The following is a 27,687-nucleotide window of genomic DNA, read 5'->3' as shown; positions in this document are numbered from 1 at the left end:
AGCCTGCTCAGGGTTGGACATCCAATTGACAGGCGGATAAGGCTAGAGGAACCACTTTCACCCACCACACATGAGGTGTAGGTGAGAAACAGAGGCTAGGCAAGGCCTGTCCAGCAGCACCCAAGGGACCAGCAGGATGGGTCCCGCTTTCCCCTACTGGTGGGGCCTCTGGGACACAGCTGGGACCCATGCAGGAGGTGCCAAAGTTGCTTGGTGTGGGCTGCAGGGGGGCACTGAGCACACATCAGTCCCCACAAGGCAGCGCTTGGTGGCAAAGAATCAGGATGAAGTAAACCCAGTGTTTCTGGCTACATCATAAAACCCTTCCCAGAAGTGCTAAAACTTTAATTGAATTGTTTTTTTAGTCATTCGATTTTAAAGACCAACCTCTTTTCTGGGAATATTGGGTCTCTAACAACCCTAGTATATCACAGCAGCATCTTTATGTAATTAAACCAACCTCACAGCAATTTCCAGACTGACTGCTCAGTACAGCAGTCCCTGGGCTGTCCGAACCTTACTCAGTAACTGCTCTTCAGCTAGCCTGCTCTTGGTGATGGTGGAGGAATATTTTGACTCAAAGAAGAGGGAGGAAAAGGAGAAACGCATCCTTTCCTGACTGCCTGGCCCCTCTCCCCTCTCCACAGCCTCCCATCCAAAGGCCACACAGAAAACCCCATTCCCTCATTTGGGATGCCTGATGATGATTTACTGAAGCCCAGACATGAATGGCAATTCCATGCAAGTGAGGCAGCCCAGTGCCTCCATGATTGTTGCACAACATAGCTGGAATAAATCAAAACAGCTGCCCTGAAATTAATTGCAAGGATACTGGTGCATACACTAACAAGAGATCTGGTCCCTCTGACTTGAACAGATTGTGGTTTATTTCTCTGGTGCCTCAATTGAGAAAGAGACTATTTAAATCAAATACTATGCTTTAAATCATGTCCCTTCTTGAAAGTAGCTGTTATTTACTCCCCAATTTCATTGCAGACTCTGCAGCCTTCATTATTCAAGCATAATTACAAGAGGAAAAACAAGCATTCTTCATATAATTATATCAGACGCTTTACTTTTAGTTCATTAGATCTCTGGTATCTTCCTCCCATTGTTCATGCATCCTCTTATTTTTGTTGCTCTTCAGTGGCTGCTGTTTATCTGGCAGGCCTTTCCAGTTTACATATATATATATACACACACACACACGTGTGTGTGCATTTGCATACTGCAAGTATTTTTATACTGTAACCCCCAGTAAGGTGCCTAAATAGCTGAAATTATTTCTTCCAATAAAATAATCTCCTGAATTTATGGACCATGAACTTGAAACAACACTTGCAATTGTTGCTTACCCATTTCTTCCAAGAAAGGCTATCAATTTTTTACAACTTTTTGCCCTATAAAATGTTGCCTGAGGCATTTATTTTTTTCAGCTTGCTTTCTTTCATTATTCTACTGCCTTTTTTTTCCTTCCCCTAGTCATTCATTAGCACTTGTAATATCAAGATCCTAACATGCAGAGCAGGTCAAATCAGTGGTGTGTAGACAGGAAGACTGCAGCCATCTGATGTCAGTCACTGCCCCATCTCAAGGTACTACAGAAAGCCAACACAAGTCACCTGCCGTCTTCTAGAGAATGAGATACCGGTGTTATACCCTACAGTCCCAAAAGGATTCTGAGACTCCTCTACAAGGCATTAAAACAGTTCCTTAAATAGCTGTGGAAGTTTCAGTGCTAGATCATGAACTTTATATATATTTTCGAAAGAAAACCCCCAAACATTACCATAGACATAAACCAGGATCAAAATATCTATACTTCCGTGTTTTTTTTTCAGAGAATATTTATGCTCATCCCAACTTTTTGTGGCCATCTTCCAGCAGAGTACTGACAGAGAACATGGCATTCAAGACAAGCACAATGTGACTAGGGCAGCCTCCCAGAACTGACATCTGGCTCATGCAAAGACTTGAAGAAGGAAAAAACAAGCTGATTTCAAACCACCCAAAGCCAGAGAAACATACCAAGCAAAGCGCTGGTATGAAGAAGATTAGAACAGTATTTATGTCGGAGCAAACCTCCTGCTGGCTCTAGTGCACTGTGGATCCTGGGGAAACTGCACTGGCCTCTTCTTGAAAAATCTAGTCAGTTTAAGTAAAAACCCATTTAGTCTAAACAGTAACATTTTCTTCCCAAAGTGGCCAAGTATCATAGCGAAGTGGATTAATTACTGAGCTAGCATCTTTCCCCTGACTGTTGATAAAACTCCAAGTGGAGAGAACAGTCAGTAGTCAAAGTACTGCAGCACGTTTGTTTAAAATCAGGGAGTATAGAAGTGATGTCTCCAAAATCAGGAGGATTGTTTTGATTTTTGTGGAAGAACGACGCTGCTGAGAAGGATTTGCACAGCTCCCCTGGTGCAGCTCTGATGCACCAGTTTTCTGGCTAAAGTCAGCTCAGCACATCCATAACTGAGAGAATGTCACTGATTTCCTTTCTTCAAAATAAAGGATTGAAAATGTGAAAGGAATGCATTGAAATGCCCTCTGAAAGATGATAAAAAGCAGGGGGAAGGTCTATAGAAATCATTGTTTTGCACTTTTTTTTTTTTAAACTGCATATACTCATGAAACACTGCGGCCAGCTGTTGTTCTCACACAAAGAGGGTATCGCTGTTGTGATCACAATGATAATGAATCCCCCGACGTGAACACAAAGTGAAAGACACTGTCTTATAAAGCATATAGAAGGCAGGATGGAAGAAGTGCTTATTGCTTAAACAATGACATTTTAAATGAATAAACACAGTTGCAAACTGGTCTGTATCTTAGCCTTGCACAATGTTAGATCCATTTTTGAAAATTTAGATATTCAGAGGCTAATTCATACAAGATATGACTAGAAGTGTTTTGAGGCAACTATTGGAGAAGTGGAAGTATTCTTAATATCAGCACTTACTTGTAAGTGACATTATAGCTATTTTCCTTGAAAATAAAGGTCACTTCTAACCATGCACAGGAGCACTTGGTACAGATACAGACAGGTACGTTTAACTACTGATAGCTGTCTGATACCAACATTTCTTTGTTTGTAATCCAGCTTTTAACCTTTAGCCTGCTTGTGGCGGTAACACCTTTTATCCAAGTAGGAATAAACCTCAGCTGATTTCTTTATCTCATCCCACATTTTGCAGGCCAGTCTGAAGCATTCTTTTGCCAATTTAATCCCTCAACTTTTCTCTGACCCCTCTAATTCTTAACAGCATCCTGACAGGCAAATGTTGGACACAGTGGAGCAAGGCCATTCAAGTGGTTGTAACAGCATTTCCAACCCTTGCCTATCTTCTCTTCTGCAAGACGAGGTGCGCGCAAACAAAAACACAGACTCTGGACACCGAGAGAGCCAACAAGACAGAACGTGCTCATGTAAAATGGATTTTTAGCTGCCTGATACTCATGCATTCAGCCTGGCTCCCCCATTTCCCCACCAAACAGATGTTCAGAGAGCAGACAGGCAAACACACACTAGTTCTTTGACAGTGGCTTTATCCTCCTCACCTGTTTAGAAGTTGTTTATTGATATAGGAAAGAGAAAAAATGTGGTACAGATGAGGTCTGCAGGTCACACAAACCCTCCCCAAAGGCAAAACACTAATGTCTGTTCTCACAGTGGTTAGTTATAACATGGGACTCCCTGCCTCAGTATGTCACTAAAGATGAAGAATTACACAGGGGATTTAAAGGAGGAGCAAATCTCATTCTAACTGTAATCTTCAGAACGATAATAATGAAGTGAAATCTATGGGTATTAAACACAAATAACAAAAAGAAGTCCTGGAATGCAAATACAGCTTACTGCTTATGCCAGGCTCTAGGAAGAAGAAAAAACACACAAGACAAAACATAAGGTAGAGAAGGTTTCTTACTCCTGGCTAGGAAGCCAGGCATTTTGGAGGCAGGGTACTGGCCCAGGAGCGCTGCTCGGACCAAACCTGGCAAACTCTATTTTCTCAAGTTTGAAAATCTGTTTTCATCCACAGTCAGGATAAGTGTACCAGTAGCTCTGAGCTTGCTTTTCAGCCTTCTATACAATTAATTTAAACCAACCCTTTACTTTCACTACCAAGTGGAAGAAAATAAGCTGCTCTGTGGAAGCTTACACTGCAGAGAATACCGTGCTGCAGGGTGAGAGATCACGATTGTAGTTTTTTGTTTTTTTTTTTTTTGTTTGTTTGTTTTTTTCATATTTTTACATTTTTATTGCATAGAAGTAGAAAGATTTAGAGAACGATTTCTCAATCTGCCTACAGTTCTTTATCATTTAAAATGTAATTTCCAGGAATATTATTTCTTGCTTAAAATATAAAGGACAGCTCTTACTGTGACAGAAGCAAACGGTTTCAGTATTAAAAATAGGCCCATAGGGTCCTCCATACATTAAGTGATAACGAAATGCTATTTTATTGTCAAAGCCGTAAAATCAAATGCCACAACAAAACATGGTGTCCACCTACTACATAGAACAGCTTCTACCACTGCCTTTTATTCTGCTACCCTCCTCCGAAGCAGCAGGTAAACTGGCCCAGAAATTATGGTTCAAATAGACAACCTAAAATTGACCTTCTGCCTTTTTTTTTTTTTTTTTCCAAACAAGAACTTCATACCAAAATCAAGCCAGAGCGCTTGTGTACAAATGAGTCTCTTCCTGTCTCTGAATCAAACAACTTTCAAGCAGCAGCGATGACATCAAGGCACGGAAAAGATGACCAGCTTATTCATTACTCTTGTACCAACACACACAGAATTCCTAACACTGCTCCAAGGGCTTTAGAAAGAAACCAAAACTTACATTGATTTTTCCGGGAGACAAAGGTCCAGAGACAACAACCTCCTGAGCAAGATTTTTAGGGTAGAAAAATATTTCACTCACCACAAGGAGCTTCCAAAATTTGATCCCACTATTTTCCAGCACACTCTGCTAGAAAATTCATCTCCCCTAAAAACTGCATGGGCCCAGTGTTGTAGCAAATTGCACAGCACCCTGGGATCTGGGCTCCTAGGGCGGAGGCTGCAAGAATCCATTTAGGAAACAAAAAGTCCCTTCTTAGTGACTACATGAACGTGAATAGCAGAACAGGATTACCATGAGTTTACACTGACTTGATTCGCACTAAAATCACAACAAAGTTGATTCTTCTTTACACTCAAGCCATTTATTTTATAGTAATCCATCAAAATGAGGCAGTAATGTTTGAAGGTCCCTTATATTACTAGAGTATCATAGAGAGCCCCAAAGGCATGAGATATGCACACATGCAAGTAAGAGCAAAATCCCCTCACGTGCCTACATCTATTTTGATTGTGTATATATAAGAACAGATAAAACCTGCAGGGCTGAATAAAAACCGTGGTCAGCAGACAGCTATCCTGCCGGGTTGTTTGTTTTCTTGGGGGCTTTTTTTGGACAGGAAAGCAGCTGAGGTGCCTGGGTGTTTTAAGAACTGTAGCATGAGCTTGATCTCTGTGTGCGAATTGAGAGCAGAACTGGAGAAAACTCGAGTTTCAGCAAAGCTGTTAGAAAGAAGAGATGTTCAGCAAAGAAAAATGTAGTATTTATAGACTTAAGAGCCATAGAACTACTTTAGAAAGTATGTTAAAACCCTACAAGTCATGCTTTATTTTTTTTGAGAACTAAGTGTCATAACTCAAGTAGGGTTTCCTTCGAATCTCTTTGGAGGAGGATAACGAATACATTTGCTTAAAGAATTAATCACAAAAATTACATGAGTAAAAGACTGAATGGAACTGTTCCATCCACAGCTATAGATGGCTTTCAGTAAGGGTTTCAATCCAGTAAGGGTTTCAGCAACTGATATGACTGAAGAGGCAGGCACACCATCAGCACTTGGCAAAAGACTGCCAGAAGGTGCAGAGAGAGACAACTAATGGCCGTGCCTTATCCCAAAGGGAAAACACTGGGCTAGAAGATCCAGCGTTACATCACCAGATGTGCTAAGCCTGCAGGGACCAGAGCTGCTCCTCTTGCAGGAAGTAATTACACCATATATTTTATAACCAAGTTTACTCCCAAGAGATGTAGGCAGAGCAGAGCACACAATTCAGACAGAAAGCCCTTCAGACCAGGGATACATCCAATCTCACACCAATTTATGCCAGTCTAGGCCTGCTGATTTGCAGCACAAAGTTTAACCCAGAGGGACTCAAGGCAGATTAGTTTTTTTACATGCTTCATCCTACCCACTGCTGTAAAGTAAATTATTCAGCTTTACCCGCACAGTCCCTCATCTGCTTCAGTACTACCCAGCTCATTAAGAGACCAATACTTTCCTCATGCTCTCTTTTTGTTTAGTGCCTGTTCTGTTCCCCCCACCCCTTCCCATATGTCAATCAAAATTACAGCCCCCCCCCCCCCCTCTGATTTGCGTTGTTGGAATTTTTTTTTTAAACAAACGGGAACGCGTAGGACTAGGAAGGAACAAAGAACATGTGTTTCTATGAAGCCATATATTCTAATCTGAGTAATGAGAGGAAAGCCACAGAAAATAAACAATTTGGTGATTTGTTATTGAAGTCACAGGAAGTTTGCTCATGTAGCATGAAACTGCCCACCAGGAAACCCCCCAGTGAAGTAACAGATACAGTGCCATGACAGAGCTGCCATCCACATATCCTAACATCGACTCTACCCAATGTTAAGTTGGGTGACTAGAACGGAAGGAGGCAAGCTTTCTCTCCTGAGAAGCCAGTGGAGAAAGCACTGGCAATCTGCATTTGACCATTTTCCAAGTGGTATTTTTTATTTACTTATTATTATTTTTTACTCTTAAATTGAAGCTATACCTCTTTTGCTTAGCAACTCTGATCTGTCTTATGTGGTCTCCAGCTGAAACCAGGGCTCCTCTCTGGTATGTCATCAAAAGCAACTGCAGATCTGTTGATGCTGCAGACATCAACACAGCACTGAGGTAAAGGAGTTGGAGCAGGTGCCAGAAATAACCTACGTGCTGCAATTTGCAGCTTGCGAGGAACAGAATAAATGGGTCCACATGAGCTTATCCCGGTATCAACATATGACTTATCCTACAGCATCCTGTACTGACTGTCCTGAGTATATTTGCAGCAAAAGCCCCAAGCACATCCCAGCTAAACAGAAAGGGATGGGCGCAGAAACAAGTGAAGCAATCTGCTCACTTCCCCAGAAACGAGTGAAGCAATCTGCTCACTTCATACATGGATACAGGAGCTAAGACATCAGTGTGCTCCATCACCCAGTGCAGTACTTCTCAGCTGTGGTTGAAGCAGAATTAGCATTCACTCCGGTATTGAGGATGTCTTACACAGGTTTGAAGGCTATATTCATCAACATATTCTCTCTCGCTAGGAAATGCCATGTTTGACTGGGTTACTAGATGTGTTAGGAAAGATCTGTTAACTCCGAAGTGTTTTGTTACTACATTTCAGCACAGTTCTTACATTAACATGTAGCAAAGTTTGCCTCCAGGTTCTCCATTTTTCTGTTTGCACAACAAGGAGCTAAGCTGCAGGCACACGAACCAAGGCTCACAAGAATACATTTTCTCTGAGCAGGGTGCTATGGCTCAATATGACACAAGTGAACATGCAATCTGAGAAGAAAAAACCACCTTCCTACATTCCACAAAGTAATGGTGCCTGTGTAACATCTGATATAAAGAAAACTCAGGCACGTACTAGGCTACAACACTTGGACACTGCAACGCGAACTCTTGCTTTCTTATCATACTCAGAAATTACAGAAGCTCTCTTGTTATACTTATGTTCCCTTATTTCCTACACAAGTACTTAAGAAACTGTGTCACAGCAGAACTGCAGGATAGAGTAAAGAGGCATCTAGACACACTTGGGTGAGTGATGGGGCTGTTTTAGACATAATTTGATTTCACATAAGAATCACATAAGATAAACATGAATTATAGGATAATTAAGGTTGGAAGGGGCATCAGACCAATCCTGTATTCAAAGCAGGCTGCTTTTAATCTAATTTTACAAGGGTTATCCTTGGTGTTCCTGTGAATCTGCGGCAATGTATCCAACAGAAGCTGTTCTGCACCTTTACTCACCTCAGAGAAGCATTTAGAATGTGTAAATGACATCCATAACCATCCATTTACTTTGACAACCTGTGTGCTTCTGCTACTAGAAACTCTTATGAAAGGAATGATTTTGTTCACACATATTCATTCAAAAAGAAGTGTAATTAGTATTTCTATGTATGCATCCTCCTCACAACGACATCCTCAAGCCTTTTACTAAAACTATTATTTTTTTTTTTTGTATCTTCAGTCAAGCTACCTGATTATTCACAAAATAAAACATCAAAAGCCTTAGGAAGAAAAATCATACAACCCATGTCAGAAGCACAGTTCTGGATGCTCTTGCATAAAATGTATCCATCCGACATCCAGCAAACTGAAGTATTTATTTACCCTTTTGATGTACAAATAAAGCCTGAGAACACATGGTCTTTTATAACTATCTTTTATACCTCTATATGTATTCCTGGCAACAACCTGTGCCTACTGAAATGAGGCTGACTTGGAAGTTGGGATGGCACATCTCTGACAAACATCTTACACATTTCTGCCCCTGAATATTCTCAGCCTTATGAAGGAATGACTGATGTCAAACAGATTGAGGTTTACTACTGCTCTGGCAACCATTACTAAATAACTAGAGAAAAAAACACCTGTTCCAGCACATTTCAATATCCTGTATAAAGAACACTCATATTTTCAGAAGCCTCTAGTAGAAGAAAAGTAGTAAGCATTTTGGACCAGAGAACTGGAGACGAATTTTTGTTGTTGTTGTTGAGATTTGAGTTTTATAGAGCAGTGTTAGCACATCACTGAATCCCATCATTACTCATTAGACATCATGTTTGCAATCTTCAGAGGATATATTTAAATACACATAAGGGTGCAACAAATGATTAGTTGATAATTAATATAAAAACACTCTTACCTTCTTGCCAAGAAACGTGTCAACAGGTATTCAAACAGGCAAAGTATTTTGGTTTGGTGCTCCCCACAACTGATTCTTGAGTGACTGGCTTTTGATGTTTGCTGTGGACCTGCTTTCAGCTGTGTTGCTCATTCCAGTTTCTGCTATAACTTCACACGCACGCGGCAGGAACTCAGCAATGCTAATTTTAAAATAATAGGTTGTCTTTTCCAGCAGGTTTTCCTGTACAGACGCAACAGAAATATCAAACTGGTGAGTTATACTGCTGTCACTTAGATAGTGGAGGTGTTACTGAGAAAAATTATGCCAATAATGAATGTCTACAATGGAAAAATGCATGTCAGAAACGAACTTAAGGGTCTGCTGTAGCATTACTACTAATTGGCACCTATCTGTATGTAATTATATGATCATGCAGCATACTTGAATGATAATGGAAAAATAGAAGATTTACAGGAAAAAACAGACTTGTAATTGGGATTGTGCAGAATATGTGGGGGCTGCGTTAAAGTTTGCCATTTCTCATTCACAAGTTTCACAAGCCTATCATTAAAAAAAAAAAAAGTAGTTTCCAAATTGTGTAACAGTCATTTAAAATTGGTTCCTTCACTTCCCAAGCAGGGTTGCAGAAGCTGCAATATTCTTTTATTTGGGAACTGTTACATTCAGAATAGGCAAAGCTAGCCTCTTTTCGGGTTCATCACCTGGTGGAATAAAAGGCAGTGCCTCAGTCCCTGCAATACTTATTTCACTGACATTCTTTGACATTACTGAGCCTGAGCCTGCAGAAGCATGTTTGCACTGACCTCAAGGGGAGCAGCAGATCTGCCTCCAGCAACAAGGTGCACGTTACAGCTGCACTCTCCATGCGTTCAAAGCTATGGGAAAGCATACAGCCCGTACCTGACTTGCCCTTAACGGCTGCCCACCCCGCTTGGGCATGCAGAGAGGCTGGAAAAGCGTGCCAGCTCAGCAGGGAGTTAATCCTCACTGATGAGCAAGTGTGTTCCACACCGAGTGCTACTCAGTTTGCAAAAATGCCATCTAGTTTTTAGCGCCCATGAAAGAACATAAAAAAAAAAAAGCAAAACCCCAATATAAAACCCCAAAAACCCCAGAATACCTAAGATGCCACTTCAGACTTTATTATTTTTATTATATTTCAGAATTTATTAAATCCAGACACCCCTGCCGAATGGTGCCAGACACCCATGTCAAGAGGCTCCTGATGGGGCACACAAGTTGCTGCTATGCCCCATTACTGCCCCATCCTGAAGCTGTATCCCAGAAACCACCAGCCCTCCTGCCTCTGGGGTATATAGCTCCTGTTCTGAGGGGTTTCCTCACGTTGTAGCAGCTATTTAATGAAAATCAATAAAATTACAAGCTCACACAATCTGCTTCTGCCAGAAAGAAAGGGCAGGGGGATGGGGGGAACGGGGGTTGCCTTTCTTCAGCACAATTCTCTAAATGATCAAGACTGGTCTCAGAGTAGTTGTAACAGTGGCTCAATAGTTCAAAAGAAAGGTCTTGCCTGTATCTTTCCTGTTCATACTTTATTCAGTTTGTTACTGGTTTTTTTTTTTTGATCTTTTTAAACCATATATGGATGGCACAGAAAGACTTTACCAAAACAGTAGGATTCCCCAGCCTTTTCCTTTTGTCGTAACATGTTTATCCAGTTATAAGTCAGACTTCTCCTGTGCAAAGAACTCCAGGCTGTCAAAAACCCTGCAAATGTTTTATTAAAAGTGTATATTGAGAAAAGAAACTACTTTTAACATGTGTTTTTATTTCCTGGGATCCAACTTTTCCGTGCCTTCCCCCCCTTCCTATCATCCATCTTGTGTCTAAAACAGTAGTGGCTGAGCAAAGGGCACAAGCTGTCTTCGTCTAAGTGCAGAAGATGCATGGTCCTACAGTTCATGTGCATTTCATAGTCATGAATTGTGGAGAAGACAAAAACTTCAATAAAAATGAGCTTAAATCTTCTTAGAATCATTCTAGGGTACGTTTCTGGCATAATGATAAAAAGGCATTAATTGCAGTCAAAGAAACTGCACTGTATCCTTCACAGTAGAAGGATGTTCAGAGTGAAAACAACAGAAATAGCACAGTAACTACAATAAAGTACACGCACCATTCTAGTCTTATTCATTCTGAAGGGTAAGACTTTCAGCCCAAAGTGGTTCACTGCTTTATGCAAACGCCCTGTAAAACCAGCTGAAAGCTTGGGATAAACTCATTTGAATCTATCCTCGTTAACGGAGAAACAAGGCAGTAGCAAGAGAAAAACAACAGCGGAAATAAAGATATTGCCTGTAGATACCAAAAAATCACTTTTTAAAATGATAATTTTCTCACTAATTAGAAAGCTACCAATGGTTACATTGCGCCACTGAATTTTCCTAGCAGAGGAAAGCCCTGAGAGTTTCCTCAGGGCTGAGAATTCTTTCTTGAAATACTCTCATCTTAACTAAGGAAGAAAATTGGTTTTTGAAGACAAAAGCGTGTAGCATGGCAGCCCATGCTGTTTGGAAAACATTCGTTTCTGAACAGCAAGGCCTGAAACTTCTCATCTGTCAGACGACATCAGGGTCAACAGACGGAGGATGGTCCTCTCTCTTTCCCCCAGGAAGAAAAAAAATTAATAAAGCATAGGAAACTCAGTAACTCCTGTCCCCCTCATTAAACAGGTAGCTCTTCCTCCACACACGTGCCTGCAAAATCTGCACAAATGCCGAACGCACAGAACAAGCTGCCTTTATCTGGCACACACACAATTTTAAGGCTGTCTGCATCTGAGCAGCTGATTATGTGAAAACTTGAGCTGCTCTTCTGCCTGCATAGCTAAACAGATCATCTCCTCCAACTGACAAAACACTCAAGTTATAGTTATTCATATCCATGCCCTTCATGACAATCTCAAGTAATCAAAATCAATCAGATCATTACAAAAGATCAGGCTGGGCAGACGAAGTGTTGAAATTCAGCCTCCCTGGGAAAACAAATTCACATTACCAGATGATTAAACGCTCATTGTTGATTGTCTAATACTTGGGGATATTTCTAAAGACCTTCTTCTCTGTTTTGCATCCTCTCTACCCTTAGTCCCCCTCCTTGAATCCAGTTCTCAGCCTACATATCTGGCTCCAGTCCTCATAGCTCAGCCCCAGCAGCAACTTGAGCATAATAGAAATCCCATCTTGTTTCCAATCACCTTTTTAGCAAGGAAGAATATGTCACAAACCAATCCTTGCCAATGCTGCAATGGCTGCAGAGCTGCTCTGGCCTTTGCCAGGCCCCTGAGACAACTGGATTTCCTCTTTGCTTCTCTGCTGGGTCTCTACTGCTACAGCACCGAGCTCTGTACGGAGTCTTTCCTACTGTAGGTTTTTCTGAAGCCTTTCCTACATTAGGTTTGAAAGTTGCCCCATCTCCTTAGAAACATAAGACATACACAGCAGCCACAGCCTGGACTATTTGCTCTTGTTACAATACCAATGAACAATGCTGTGTAATTTACAGCTGTGCAAACAACAGCATGACAACTGCTTAGCAGCATCGGTATCAAGATGTTCTTAGAGTCAAACTGGTATGAAGCTCTTGCATTCCGCTGCAAATTAGTATGATCCACGAGCTGCATCCTCAGCAGGTAGGAAAAGCACAGGCTTTGAGTAGAAAACATCAATACAATGAAAAAAAGAAGTGTTTTGTGGAGTGGAAGCTGGATGTTCAGAGCGTAGCCTGAACTTTTCAAGTCGCTGCCAATGTTCTTTGTTAGTACCAAGAGGAAATGAATATTCAAGTGCCTTTGAGGCAGTCTCACTCCCTTTTAGAAATAGAAATCTTTACTTTTTGCCCCTTTCAAAGGGAGGTTGCATCCATCGTGGTGACCAGCAAGCCCAGCAAAAGCCTGCCAAGAACTGAGCACAGGAGGGCACGCTGCCATTCCGGATCAATTTGCTACCAGGGCTGCTTCTCAGCATGTCTCAGGGGGCTCATCAGCCCCGACGAAACGTGCCAAAATGCAATCTGTTCAGGTCTGGTAGGCAGTAAGGGCACTGCACCTCATCTCTTGGTGCGTGTACGCTGCAGATTAGCTCAAGTGAAACATTGGAAAGGTTATTTAACAGCTGTGGGGGCAGATAAGCAAGAGTACAGGAGCAGTTAGGAGATGACCATGAAGAAACGTCTTGCTTACTGCTCTAATAAGAGTTAGTGAAGATGGTCCATTCATTTTGAATGTTTTCTGGACGAAAACAAATTCTCCCCCACCAATATATAACATCTACATGGATTAAAAGGGAAGCTTTGCTGCAGGTGGTCTACTGCTCAAACGACACTAAAAATCCTGAATTGCAGTGCCCATTGCGGCTGTCTCTTCCTCCTAACAGCACTGCTGCCCTCGCAAATTGCAAGTTTTCTGCTAGCAACATCTCTAATCCCATCAGCAGTAACTGAACTAATAAGCGTAGTTACTGAAGTCAAGATTGGCAAGGATACTTTTAAGCAGGCCATTTCCAGATTGGATTTCCATCGCTTGCAGACACTGTTCTTGAGACACAGCCACATCCTATAAACTCACAGTTAAATTCACAGAGCCTAGCAGAAAACAGGGATTGCCAGTGAATCATGTGCCCTGCAACATCAATGATCTTAAACCACAAGATTTTTTTTCCCCCATGAATTTCTTATCCCCTCAAATTCAAATCCAGGCAAAAATCTGTAGGGCTTCCCATGCACAGGCACAAGCAATCCAGTTCAGTCAGCTTCAAAGATTATCATGATTATAAGGGAGCAGAACAAGTGAATGGGAAAATATAGGCTTGTGTCCAGACAAATAGTAGATACGGAAACAAGTTCTTCTCGTTTTCATGAGTTTTGTCACAAAACTAGTATTTTGGAACATGAACTGTTTGCATGCTCTGGTCAGCCAAGTGGAAAAGGCTTATGAGAGGCTCACTGACCCCCATGTAGGACACTGTGCAGCTGCATCACCTCACAATCACCCATGTCCTTCCTTGGCCAGGATATTGGGATCCTTGGGTCCCCACCACAGGGCATGTCAGCTGGGCACAGCCACAGCCCACGGGGGACGTGATGGCTGCAGCTGCGCCCTGCCCTAGGATGCAGGGGCTGTTCTGTTGACTGCACGGGGGGGCAGAATTGCCAACACACTGCGCTGTGCCTACATCCAGCTGTGAGACAGTCCCATCTGTGCATCCTTTAAAAATCTGCTTTTCTTCTGATGTGGAAAATTTTAAGTACTACCAAGGATGCTAACATAAATATCCCTTCTGTAGACAGACTGTCTGCAGTTTTACTTCACCTGTAGCTTGTAGCTGAAGTATTACTGTAGTCACAGAACTGCTTTTCTGCAGCGTTGGTCTATGATAGAGTTATTGGCAACTCAATTGCTAGTGAAAAGCAATGTTCTGTAACTCACCTTCAATTCCAATATATCCCAATCACTGTTTTCTAAAGAAACCAAAAAGGTAAACTCAGAACTGACCTCTTCCTGGTGTGCAACAACTGCAATATCCAATGCTGTCAGTTGATGTCTACATCTGAATAAAATCCCTGTCAGGCATGGCCTCCTGTCACCAGGCTGTGAAGTGAGTGGTGAGGAAGCTCATTTGGCTTTCTGCACTTGCATCTCTTCAGCACTCCGCTCTGAGACAGACTGCTTCTATGCAGTGTGATACAGATGGTGTCAACTGCAAGAGAGAGTTAAAAGCAAAAAGCTCAAAGATGCAAAAATATGCAGAAGGACCTCAAAACTGACAGAAGAGCAGTAAGATCAGGAAGGAAGAGATACACCAACGTTTTGGCAGTGAAGAGAAGCACATGTCAATTACTTAACAGGGAAAGTGAGCAACCACATAATACAAAGAAAGCTGAAATCACAAACATTGAACTAAAATACTGGCCAGCCACCCTCAGGAAACCATGCTGAAGAATGCATAAGGAAAACTTAGGTATTAACATGTCTGCTTATTTCAGAGCTAGCAAATATAAAAGTAGGTGAGATGTTTTCAGTACACTGCTACAGTGTTTGAAATAATTTTGGTGTGCCAGAAATCCTTTGCCTTTCGGCCAGATGTCATCAGGCTTAGTGAACTTTCCAGTTGGAAGCCAGCACAACTGGGAGTCTTCTGTAGCTACAAAGGAAGATGAGGGATGCCCTTATCTTCAATGATTTTCTATCAGCAGACGCATAAATAAGAGCTTCTGACATGCTGACCCTTACAAGCATCAGGAAATCTGGAGGGTACCTTACGGCTCCCCACAAACCCATGATTTTCCAGTAACTCCCAACTATTTTTTCCTGCTCCTCCCTGCATCTCACAGTAGAAAGCAGAAACAGACTTTCAGTCCTGATAAATCCATCTGGTGGTGGAAAGCCAAGTTAAAAACCTAATCAGTGACTTCATATTCCTCTTGCCAAGAAAACTGATGTTCAGAAGGGAGGGAAATTGTAATGTGAGCTCACCTGAAGTGCAACTAGTAACTCACAATGCTGCAAATGAAATGATACGTATCCACTATGGGCTTGATCTTTGATTTAATTTCCAGGTAACATGGATCAGTATGCAAACTTAAGTATGTGCCACCTCGCCCTCTGCATTTTAATCAGGCTAAAAAGCTAAATCAAAGTGTGAGAACAGAGCAATAAAATTATTTTAATATAGATGGCATTCCTAACTGTTTGGTATTATTTTATAGCAATTTGCCAGTCACCAAGCTTCAACAAAAGACATTTTTGAAAATGGCAAATTTAATAATAGCTTCTCACATCATATCTGAGGAGAATAAGATATTCTTCAGTTATTACTACTCTTCTCAGCACACTCATGCAGAATTAAAGAAAAGCAGGAATAAGATATTCTTCAGTTATTACTACTCTTCTCAGCACACTCATGCAGAATTAAAGAAAAGCAGTTTTCAATTGTGAAGAGATGGCACAATAGGCTATGCTTTGAAACAAAATGCTATTGCCTAGTGTTACTGCCTGTTGAAGTTATTTTTGCTTTTTAAGTTGAAAATCCATTTAAAATCAGAGTTCAGTGAACATTCAAGCTGCCAGGCAGCAGTAGTACGGACAGGTGTCTTCTGATGCTTGCAAAACTCATCATTAATAGATATGCTGTCATAGCATTAACGTTGTGTTTAAATGCTCTCTTTCATTAGGATCTGTTTACTACTAAGGAATACAACCCCTCCAAGTTTACAACATTCTTTCCATTTACAGTATTTCAGGTAATTGAAATCCTAGACTTTCTGAAAAGTGAGATTTATTCAGAGAAAGGTCAGAACAGTAATAACAGAGCTTAGCTGCTCTGAATATATACACCTGCCTTCAGAAAGACGTTATATCATTAGCAGCTATCACACATTTGTATTGGATGCTCCACTGAGATACATACTGAGATTTAGATAGAGCCAACCATCTATTTTGGAGGTGGTCACTAGATGTTTACTCACAGAAATCCTGACAATTTTTCTGCAAATAGCACAGCAGCCAATGCAATACAATACATATACAAAGAACATTTAAAGACAATTAAATCTCTCCAGTATCATAACTGCTTGTTATAAATCAAGACAAGGTTGTCACTCCTCTTGGATCAAGGTTAATCTCTTCAAAACCATTAAATTCAGACACATGCATCATCAAGGATCTATTTTACAGCTTTTCACTCCAATAATCTGTAGCAATATCAGCTGAGCAGGGAGCAGCAAGACATTTCATATTATAGACATGGGAAAGCAAGAAAGGACTCATACCATTATCTGTGGTTTTCATGCTGTACTACTCTGGTCTTTTTAGCTGTACAGGAATAAGAGCAATAGGAATTATTTAGCAAGACGTAGCAGGGTAAAGCTATAAAAACATGGGAAAAAAAAGGTAGAAACTGGTACTCTAATGTGTTTGGTTCCCCTTTCACCCTCCTCCCACAGCAAATTATCAGAGACTCTTTTGGCACAGCAACCCAAGTGTTAACCTATCTCCTCATAAGCATAGATAAAACGTGACAAAGGTGAGCCTTAGTATTCCCAAATGCTGGAAATGAGTGAATGCTGAATCCCTGCCTATACTCGCTTGTTAACAAGCTGAAATTTTATTTTAGGACATACTTGGCCTTACTAAGTGACAGGTATCTAACTAAAAGATAGCAAGTTTTCCAGGGAACAGCCCTGAACCACAGAAAAATCAGAACCCTATTCTGCTGTTCACATTTCCAGAAATATCAGTAATGAAACGGGGAGAAGTAAAAGCCATATGTTTTGTTAAGAATAGAGAGACTACTACATAGCTTTGCAAATGCAACAAATCAATAATGGTTTTACGCCACCTGAAGATTTGCCCCTGTTCCTCTACAATAAAAATATATCCTGAGTGTCTAACGGGCTGCAAGCAACCTGCCAGGCAGTTTGTGAGAGCGCTGTAAAACCATCCTATCTCAGAAGTCTAAGGAAAACCAATGATTAAAAGAAGATAAATGCTAACTTGAAAACTGTTTCCTCCCCAAAGAGAATTGCTCTAAGGCATATTAATCTAGGCTAAGTGCATTTAGTGACCCGCTAGCATTTGCTGCCAAAAACAGCTGGATTTGAAGTGTTAAGCCTCAGCTTTGATTAACTATCCAGTAATCTACAGTGGCAGCTCTAAAACACAGAATAGGCTTATCTTTACAAGGGGAAAGAAAGCAAAATGTTTCCTCTCATTAACTTTTGAAAAAAAGCTAACTGGAGAGGCAGCAGATACACAGATCAGATTAACAGAGAGAAGAGACACTGACATTAGTCTTTTTTGCAGCAGGAGCAAACAGTGTAAATTTTAGACTAATTGTCCTGCTTCAGTGTTACCAGAGATATTTTTGGTGTCCAAGATAAAACTCACAGCAGTGGCACATTTAGCTTATACAGTACATTAACGAAGGAAAAGCTGATTAGCTTATCTTACATTTAATGAAATTCACAAGATCCTCTAAGATCCTTCCTGCATGAAATGGCTACACTGATGATGTGAACACTCCCTGGGAGCACTCACGGGGCTGCAGAACAAACAAAGTAATGGACTCACAGCACCAGGCTCCACAAAATTGACATGTACCATTCCAAACAATCCACTAAATCAGGATCAAAATAGACTGTACGCAATTTCAATGAATTAGAAGTTCAATGAGTTATTCCACTGAAATATATTTCCCAAAGCAGCATTTTCAGGGATTAGAGTCACCAACCTTTGTTACAAAAGGTGCAATTACCTGGCAGTAAGTCACACACACCTGCTGAGGGAGGTGACTGAGGCTTTTTGTGAAGAACCACATAGGCACCTCACACTTTAAATGGGATGAAGGTTAAGCTTCTTAAATTCACACAGAAAAACATCATCACACTTAAACACCCCACATGCTGCCACATCTCCCACAGCCGAAGGGCTGGGAGTTTCCTCACAGGGATGCAGTGAACGCAGGGACCCCGGGCAGAGCTGAGGGAGGGTGGCTTTGGCACCCAGGTGAGCACACACAAAAGCACAAAGCGTGGCTTTGGCATAGCAGGGAAGGCTTCTGCTCTCAGCGAGGCTCTGATTCTGTTTCTCCCCCTTCTGGCAGAAAACACTAAATGTGCAGGATTTGGAACTACAGCTTTAACCAGATTCAATGCTTTGTGTACAGCCCATGGGGAAGAACTGGAACTATACAGGAGCTGGTAGCCCATGTACCTGGTTTGCTTTTTGCGGTAGCTTTTCTGATCCTGGTACATAACATCTCCCTGTTAAGAAGCTCTGCTGGCGTTTCAGCCCAGAAGAGATTGATATTGGCTACAGAGGACTCCCTCAGGCACTTTTTCCACATGCACAGCTTCTCAATGCATAATTTCCCTGGCATGCCTTTACCACTCAGCCAGTTGTGTGCTCATGGCACCGTCACAACACGATCATACTTATCCGAACGGACAAATGCAACAAAAGACCATCCATCATTTAACGCAGCTGTGCGGCTGGGACCAAAGCCATCAGGTCTCAGTACTGTGGTCATGTCTGCCCTGCCCCTGCACAGACTGGATCTCAAACAACTGGTGGTCCTTCCACCCACAGCCCCGCTAAGTGACTAATTGTGCTAAGCGTACTGCTGGGCAACTGGATTAAACGCAAAACTGACAGCAGTCCCACGGAGCTTTCCCACAGACCCCCTCCAATGGCATTTCTCTTGTAGCCTGAGGGAGCGCCCAGGCAAACCGGGCTTCCAGGCCAGGTAGGGAACAATATCAAACCACAAATACAGGTGAAGACAAATACTACTCTCTCTACCTGAAACAAGTGGCAACCAGCTTGAACTACTCACTGTCAAGAGAGGCAACATGAGGAGAAGCCTTGCTGACAAGGCATTATGGATGGCCATGTTATCTGCCAAGATTTAACTTTAAACGCATCCATATGCGAGCCAACAGTGAGGCAGGGAAGAGAGCAGCAAGCTTTTCATCCAGGAGGAAGGGACACAGCAGCAGAGCCAGGTGTCAGTAAGAATAAGAGAGTCCTGCCTGTGACATGGTCAGCACAAGGCAGCCAGGTGTCTAAATAGCATGGAAAACACTTCATGGAAAGAAACATGCTATCAAAAGAGAATAAATTTTATTTGCTGATTATCTCCATTTTCTTTAACCTGCATTAAGTCTTCTGAATTGGCATGTATGCCTGCCTTAACCTCTTTCAGGTACAAAGAAAATTTGAACCTTCTTTTTGAAAACAGGCAAATGGAGATAAAGTCTTCAGCATACCAAACACTCCCCTTATTCCCATAGCCCTACACCAACCTTTTCAATATAGTAAGTGTGCCTACAACATTCCTTATCACTACTGCATATTCAGGATCACCATGTGTTAAACCCATCATCTGCAGTACTGAGGATAATATAGGTTGGAAATGAGTAAAGTAATTCAAAAGAATAACATATTGGTGAGATTTTAAATATCAGGTCTATCAACATTATCTTAATTTTACAGGGTGCATACAACAGCATTATAAAAACCTCTCTGCCCTTGGGAAGGAGTGCAACTTGCTTTAACTTCATAGCATCATGGATTTTCTTAATCTTTCCTGAGAGCGTTGGAATGATTCTATAAATTTCCTTTCTTATCTTGCAAATTAATTCAGAGCTGCAAATATGGCTCTAGAGGCTGATTCCCCCTATGTCTGCACTCTATTTAATTATGTTCAAGAAAAAGCAGCAGCAGCTGAGGACAGAAGGCTGCTGCTCTGCCAGGGTAGTGCTCACCATCATTGGAAACAGGAGTAAATGCACTGCAGATGCGAGGACACCGGGGATCTCTCTGTTGCTGTGAAGTGCCCCTAAGAATCCACCACAGAGGGCACTGCAAGCGGAACTGCAGACCCCTGTACTCTGGTCTCGATGTATTTCTAAGTCTTGGAATAACTCATGGAGAAAAGCCAAATGCTGTTAGGTACCCCCAAATGGTTTGTCTGACATTCCGGAGCTGGGGAACAAACACATGACCAGAAAAAAAGCTACAATCAGTCGCTTGGCGCCGTGCCACCAGCCATAAGCATGATTGATACCACATTTGGTTCCATTAGATACAATCCCTGTAATAGAGCTATCAGCACCTTAGGAACAAAATCTCTTTTCTGATTGCCATTTTCAAGGTCACCTTTGTAGCGCACTAAGAGTTTTAATTGAAGAGAACTTCTGTCATGGGTTATCTGCCCCAGTGGGGTTCTGAGACTTCAGCCTGAACTGTATTTTGTCCCCATTTATAAGCTACATTGAACTTTCCATTGTCCACATTTATCTCCCGTGCAGTTCACTTGCTGACAAGTCACCCTTTGAGATTAATAATGCTTACACAATTTTCTCTTTCTGCTCTATGATTTTCGCTTCTTTTGTCAATTGAAGAGCTTTCAAAAAGTCACTTTCTCGACTTTCCAATTTCTTTTATTCAGCTTTTCAAAATGGTTTCTTTATGACCTGCTGTGTTTTTTGAAAGTACACAGCTGTTTATTTGGCATCGTAAACAGATGTGGAGGCTGAATTAGATTTAGTCCTTCTTCGATCAGGACTGGGACATTCTTCCAAACTTCTAAATTTGTCCTGTTCTGCTGACATGTTTTTCAGAGTGCAGCTGTTAAATTAATAGGCAAAGTGAGATGAGCAATTGTGAGGAATCATCCTGGAGCACCTAGATCTTTCCTAATGCAAACCTGCGTGATTCAAGGGAAACCTCAGGGATTCAATGCAAAAAGGGGTAGCCGTGCTATGCTAAAGAGGTTTATAAAACTACCAGTTTTGAAGCTGAACAAACACAACAGACCAGTGGTCTGGTTTCTGTGGACACTATTTTATTTGCTCTGGCAAGAAAGAGAAAACACACTGTTTCCACACTGTCTGCATTCAGCAGCATTTATCATTCATTATATACTGGAACAGATCTGCTCAGAGCCACCTTTAGCTTTGCATCACCACCACTCTGCACCATCAAACATGATTGATAAAAGCTGCTTCATGTCAACAATACTTGTTGGAGCATCAGCTATGTGACCAACCATCCTATTTAAAGCCAAATCCATTCCCCGGGAAATCTTTTCCAATACTTTATACTACTCCTCCACTTTCACATAGGTAGTGCAAATTTCTGAAGTCATGGAAATGCACACATTTCACTGCCGACTTTCCAAAACCTTCCTCATGCTGCCCGAGGACAGCAACCAAGCTCTGACCCCTCCAGACAGGGATGTTTGCTACCCATGAAGCATGCGCACCATAGCTCAGCATCAGTGGCAGATCAGCCACCAGATGAGCCCAGCACCAAGGTTACCAAACCCTGTGTGTGGTGGGACCTACAGCAAGCTGCAAAACTGGTCTCAAGTGGAGAGGGACCAACCACAAGATCACTTTGATAGTATCATGAAGAATGAAACAAACATATTAAACTACTCACAACCAAAAGCTGAAGTGCTCTCATGGAACATTGCTTTTGGCTTAATAAACTGTTGAGTTTTTAGCTACATCTAGTGACTATTGTGAAAACATAATATCTGTAACAACACTCCAGAGATGAGCAAGTTAATCAGAATCCCAACAGAAGCAGATGACTTTCTTCGGTCTGTTCTGTCTTTTTGGTTGCTTGGCTCTAATGAAGCTTGCCTTTTACAATTACCTGTAATTTGGTTTGTGTTGCAACAGCCCTGAAGTTGCAAACTGACAGAAGCCCTCGACAGTCCAAAGTTGTTTTTAGCTTAAGCTATTCTCATGGTAAAAATGGTGCTCAGTGAGCATAAGATTTAACATTAAGATACACACCTTCTTTAATTTCCTTCCCCCAAACATAAATAATTCCCTGTGAATATGCCTTCCCTAATGGAGAAGAAAGCCCAACAGTGAATTTAGCTCTGAAATATGAAAGCACAGCAAGACATTTTGGAAAGGCAGCTTCTGATGGTGAGCAAAATATTAGTAGGTATAAAATTCAGAGCAGAATCTGTCCCCAGCCACTAGCTTGTTTTGCTCTGTTTTCCTCCTGAGGCTGATTTTTGTTCTCCTGGCAGCCAAATTCCTCTATATCAGAGCTCTTTTGCAGACAATCAAAGTAATTTAATTCCTATATTTCAAAAAGCTAGAAGAATGCTATTTTCCTGACCAGTATTTCTGGGGGGTAAAAAAAAAGAAAAATCGCCTTCTATTGAGGGTAGCACAGCAGAACAATATTCTAGATCTGTAGGTCCTTCTGTTGCATCTTCATCCCTTTCCTTTCTAATTCACATCTTTGCTGTCTTCTTCAATGGCTTTGTTCAAGAAACACTGTCAAATCCCTGGCATTTATATCACAGCATTTCAGCAACTCACCATATTACCAGAGGCTGAACAACATTACATCTGCAAGTATCTTGTCATTACTTCCTAATGTATTTACAGTGATTCCAGGGGTCAGTCATCACATCCACGGATAAATCTATTTAAAGAGCTATTTCTATAGAGGAAAAAAAAAAAAAAAGAGAGAAAAAAAAAAAACATAATTTGAAACTCTGAAGGACCTCAAAGGGCTTAAAGAAAACAGCTTCTGAAAATTTCCTTCCGTAGTCCTTAAAAAAGCAAAGAGTTACAGAAGCAACTGCAAATTGTGCAAATTCAATCTCCGGGACAGAATAATGTGCGTTGTTATCCCAGGCAAAATAATTATAGAAAAACAAGTGAAGAAACATTTCTGGCTGCTGTAGTACCTAGCTATTAGAAAATAAATGTTAAATCAATTTAAATGCTAGCTCCTAGCACAAGCCAGAATTTGCTGATCCAGCAGCTTACAGATGGATTCATGTGTTGGTCAACGCTGGTCTGATTCAGCGTATCATCCAGCAATCAATATCTCCCTTTCTCGTATTCCAGCAATCCAAAAACTGTATTTAAATGCTATCCACTTCTATTTGCTGCCAAATATAACCTCATTTCACCTAAGCCACTGCTTTCTAGGCCAAATGTTCTTTCCTGAGGATAACATAGGCCAATATTGCCCACACCAGATCAAGACTTGTCCAGCCTTACCTTACTTTGCTCCACCAGCCATAGACAAATCCCTCACCATAATCCAAATATATAATGTTGAATGTTATTGTTGCTACTATTACCACCCAAATACAAATTTGTCAGGCTCAGTTACACAGTACACCCTGAACATGCAAACAACAAAGAACATGTCTTCCTTTCTCGAAGGGGAATGTAAACTTATTAAACAGACTTAATAGGAGTAAAACTTACTAGACAGCTCACAGAAATGAAAATACAACTGCCTTGTATGGTGCCTGTCATATTCAGGTATGGAAACATTTTGCACAGGACATTGACATTATCCTTTCATTTCACAGGTGGGAAAGCAAGGGAGCATGCAAATTAACCACAGCTACCAGTAACCAAGCCAAGAAAAAAATTTCTTCCTTAAATTCTATTCCCAAACTCCACTTATGAGAGTCCACAGATTATCAGAAATACAATTTTGATGGAGCCTCCATCAACTTCTGTGACCTTTACATTCTAACACTACTAGCAGAGCTAACATCTGACCTCTGCTCCCTGCCCTTGGCCAGGGATTTGATTCATATGTCAAGACATACAGTGACATATTTTAGTATATTTTCTTTCTTTCTTGTGCAGTTTTTTGAATTGATTTGGGATGAATCTTTGCCTTGTGGCAAAATTACATGCCAGATTACAGCAACATCAAGTAAATGTGTTTTACTAAGCTTCCTTATACACGAGAAAAAAAAACATTACTAACTCTTAATCTCAAAAATAACTGTGAATATTGCTTTTTTACCAAGCATCAAATTCTTCCACAAGAATACTTTGTCACTTGTCTATTTTAATGCCATTCCCAAAACCAGCATATACATGCTACTTCACATTTGTTTCTAACATAGCATACAGCAGGACACAGAGCATAAGAGATTGCTTTGAAACTAAGAGGTACCCAAGTCTTTCTTGAGTCTGCAGATAACAGTCAGAATGAAATCCACATTTCCAAACGACACTTCTCAAAGCAATAGTTTCAACAAAGGGGGATTTTCCAGGCAAAAACTCAAAGCCTATTCAGAACAGCACAAGATAAATCCAAAAGCAAGGCTACAACATAAATTAAGGTCCATCCAGGAGACGGGGACAGAGAAGAAATAGGAGGCAGCCACAGCTATAGCATGCCTGGTGGGAGGCACGGAGGTGTGCTCAGGGTTGAGTTGAGACTGGGCTCTTGGGCCATGTGTAGAGGCTGCAGGTAGAGGCTCCAGGTGAGGCTCGTCAGGGTCACTGAGAGCCATTAGCACCTGCAAAACCCTGATACTGGAATGGAAGCAACATTTGCAAAAATGTGTGTGATTTTGAGGGGTGATTTTTTACCATCTCTGCTTTAGGAGCTAAATTTAAAGATGTGATTTTTGTTTCTTTTTTTTTCAAACAGTACTGCTCGGAGCAGAGGCTACATTGCTAGAGCTACAAAGTGTGTTTCCTTTGCCTGCCTTGAAGTGATCACCTCAAGGTGACCAACATCACCAGCTGCTCTGAGAAATCTTGGCCTGGTAGTTTGCCCTGAACAAGAGAGGAATGTGTAACAAGCCTTGTCCCATTCATTCTTCATTTGTACCCACCAAAAGAAGGAAAAAAAGAAGACAGTATTTAAAAGTTATGAATACCTGAATACTGAATTCAGCACCACAGCAAATTCATGCTCACTGTTTGATGAATGGTGAAGGGATGGGATTTTTCAGCTGTTTGTATCGCAGCCTGACAGGCTCTATTAATTCCAATTCCACCAGAATCACTGAAATGATATTTTAGGAACTGCGAGCCATCCTCACATTAAAAGTAAAATTTGACCTTTCAGGAGATAAACAGCAATGTTTGATCCAGCGTTGACAACTTGCAAAAACTTACGGGAAATTCAAGCTTTGGAGGTTTTATGCTTTATGCATTAGGTAACATAATCCCATGAAGAACATCTGACTCACTCTTGAAATCCATTGTGTTGTATTTGCCATGCAGGAGCTGAAATACCTTTTCTTTAAACTTTAAATCACATCAATTTTTTAAAGACAGGTTTTGTCTCTTCCTTTGGCAGAGGAGTGAAGTGGGCATTGACAGGCAGTGAGGGCATCAGTGTGGCTTCAAATATATCATTTCATAACATAAAATAACTACACTAGATTTACAATGGTACCAGAGCATCCACAGAACACTTAAACAGAAAAGCCCCCTTCCACCTTCCTCCACCCCACCTAGCTCAGCAGTAACTTGTTTTCCTGCCTGTGGGACCTCAGAAGAGGTTTACCACCCCTGAGCAACCTCAGGCAATCCAATTCCTTTGATTAATTTTTAATCCTTTCCCGATTAGATCTTTTTTCGACAGTTCACCTTTATGAAGCACAGAAGTGTTGTTAATGTCCAACAACTTGTGTTGCCTGTGATTTTATCTGCAGAATTTTTTTGACCTTGCCCAGCCATGCCAAGGTTCAACCCATAGACAACGACCATTAAAATGATCGAAACTACCTTAGAGCAGTTTTGCTCTAAGTTGCCCCAACTCAGAAGAAATGGTGCAGAAGATTTTCTTCTGCTGCTGTCTTGTCAGCCATATCCATGCTCTCCCATGCTTGGTACAAACACAGCTGAAGAGGAACATTCATGTCACAGGAGCAGACTGGCACATTTCTACCTCACTGATGTTAGATTTTCTGATTTAATCTTTTTAGTCAGATCTGCACAAGATGAGGCTGCAGGATGCCAAATTTCACTGTAAAAAAATTATGCCCTGAAGACAAGAGGCAGTTGAGATATTCTGGGGAGCACTGACCCTCTGACTTCCATGCTGTAACTTGAAGCTGCTTGTCTTTAGAGGGGACAGAAGTAGGCTCCTTGCCTCCCAAAGGTCTCCTTCACGCAGTGTTTCACACCATCATGTCTGTGCCTCCCCTACTAAGTGGGCTGAAGTAAATTCAGTCATGGTCTAGTTTCCTGTGGGTTTTAGCAAATGACCTCTTAACTCAATCGGCCAAACAGAATAAAAACACAAGCAGAAAAAATGTTCCTCTGCCCAAAAAAGCAATGCAGAAATCTCAAAAAAATCCATTTGCCCTGGCAGAAAGAACACTGCTTTATGTCCCTGTGTCCAGAGGGGAGGGGACAACTTCTCAACATCTTTCTTTCACTGTATTTATCTTTGGCTAAAGGCTGTGTCAGGTTCAACAGGGAGCTACAGACCTGGAAAACGGAGTTATTTCTGAAAGCAACAAAAGGTAGAATATTGTATTGGTAAGACAGAAACCTTTGGCGGTACGGAAATGTTTAAGGGATTGGATACAGAAGAATCTGGTGATGATTTGAGAGAGGGTTACTCAATTTGAAAGGAAAATGAACTTAAAAAAACCTTCTGAGTGGTGCTCAAATATCCAATCTGTCATCCTTTTCTCCTCAAAACGAGCTCCCTGCAGCAAAATGACATAAATTATGAGACTGGGAAACTGTGAATTTTTTATATAGTTAAAGTGATTTTACAGGTGTGCCTCCTGGTGGCTAATGACAAAAAATTGATTAATAAATAATTTCATCTAAAAAGGCCAGCTGGGCTTATATTAAATGTCTCTTCTGGGAAAACTTCGGGCTTAAAATTCCAATCGCATTTAAATAAAAATTTGCTCAGAAGAACACTGTGGCAAGTAGCAGGATGTCCAGCAGCAGGCCATCCTGCTGCAGCCCCAGAGCAGGAGCTAACACACCGCTGGGGCTACCTGCTCATCTCCCCTGCCTCCCTCCACAGTCACATAGGTAGCAACTCCTCCAGAGGGTACCCCACAGCAGCTAACTTGTGCTCTGGTTCCCAAATAGCATTACATCTACTATGCTGGTCTCTGGGCATTATATACCACAGGATGTTATTTCTCACTGTGAGCTCCTAACAATTGACTCTGGTATCGCCAGTCACCAGGCCTGTGCTCAAACAGCCTCTGAACGCCTGTATTTCGTTTTAAAAGACTTTCAGAGATCACACTCTAGCTGATCAATCCGTGGAGCTGAGATGGCAGTTCAGCAGCCCGTTTTTCTTGGCTTTGTTTGGCTACACTGTGATTCTCTGTAGTCCCTACACAGCGTACCTTACAA

At 41.4% G+C, this 27,687-nt stretch overlaps 1 long non-coding RNA gene across 14 annotated transcripts in view; it reads right to left on the bottom strand.

Moving 5' to 3' along the window:
* LOC106048675 (uncharacterized) overlaps positions 1–27,687 on the bottom strand; it is a 76,182-nt gene that overhangs the window by 28,073 nt on the left and 20,422 nt on the right. For 8 of the 14 annotated variants that reach the window (XR_010829983.1, XR_010829991.1, XR_001214242.3 and 5 more), the window contains 3 exons: positions 16,816–16,858; positions 14,540–14,744; positions 9,025–9,246 (listed from right to left, as the gene is read on the bottom strand). This is a non-coding gene — a long non-coding RNA (uncharacterized lncRNA). Of the gene's footprint in view, positions 1–9,024; positions 9,247–14,539; positions 14,745–15,520; positions 15,674–16,815; positions 16,859–20,310; positions 20,531–22,896; positions 23,021–27,687 lie in introns of all 14 variants that reach the window. The other 6 variants (XR_010829985.1, XR_010829992.1, XR_010829986.1 and 3 more) reach the window with 5 other exon arrangements.

The sequence above is a fragment of the Anser cygnoides genome, chromosome 3 (genome assembly GCF_040182565.1).
Source record: "Anser cygnoides isolate HZ-2024a breed goose chromosome 3, Taihu_goose_T2T_genome, whole genome shotgun sequence".
NCBI lineage: Eukaryota > Metazoa > Chordata > Aves > Anseriformes > Anatidae > Anser > Anser cygnoides.
This window is presented reverse-complemented; position numbering and strand designations above follow the sequence as displayed.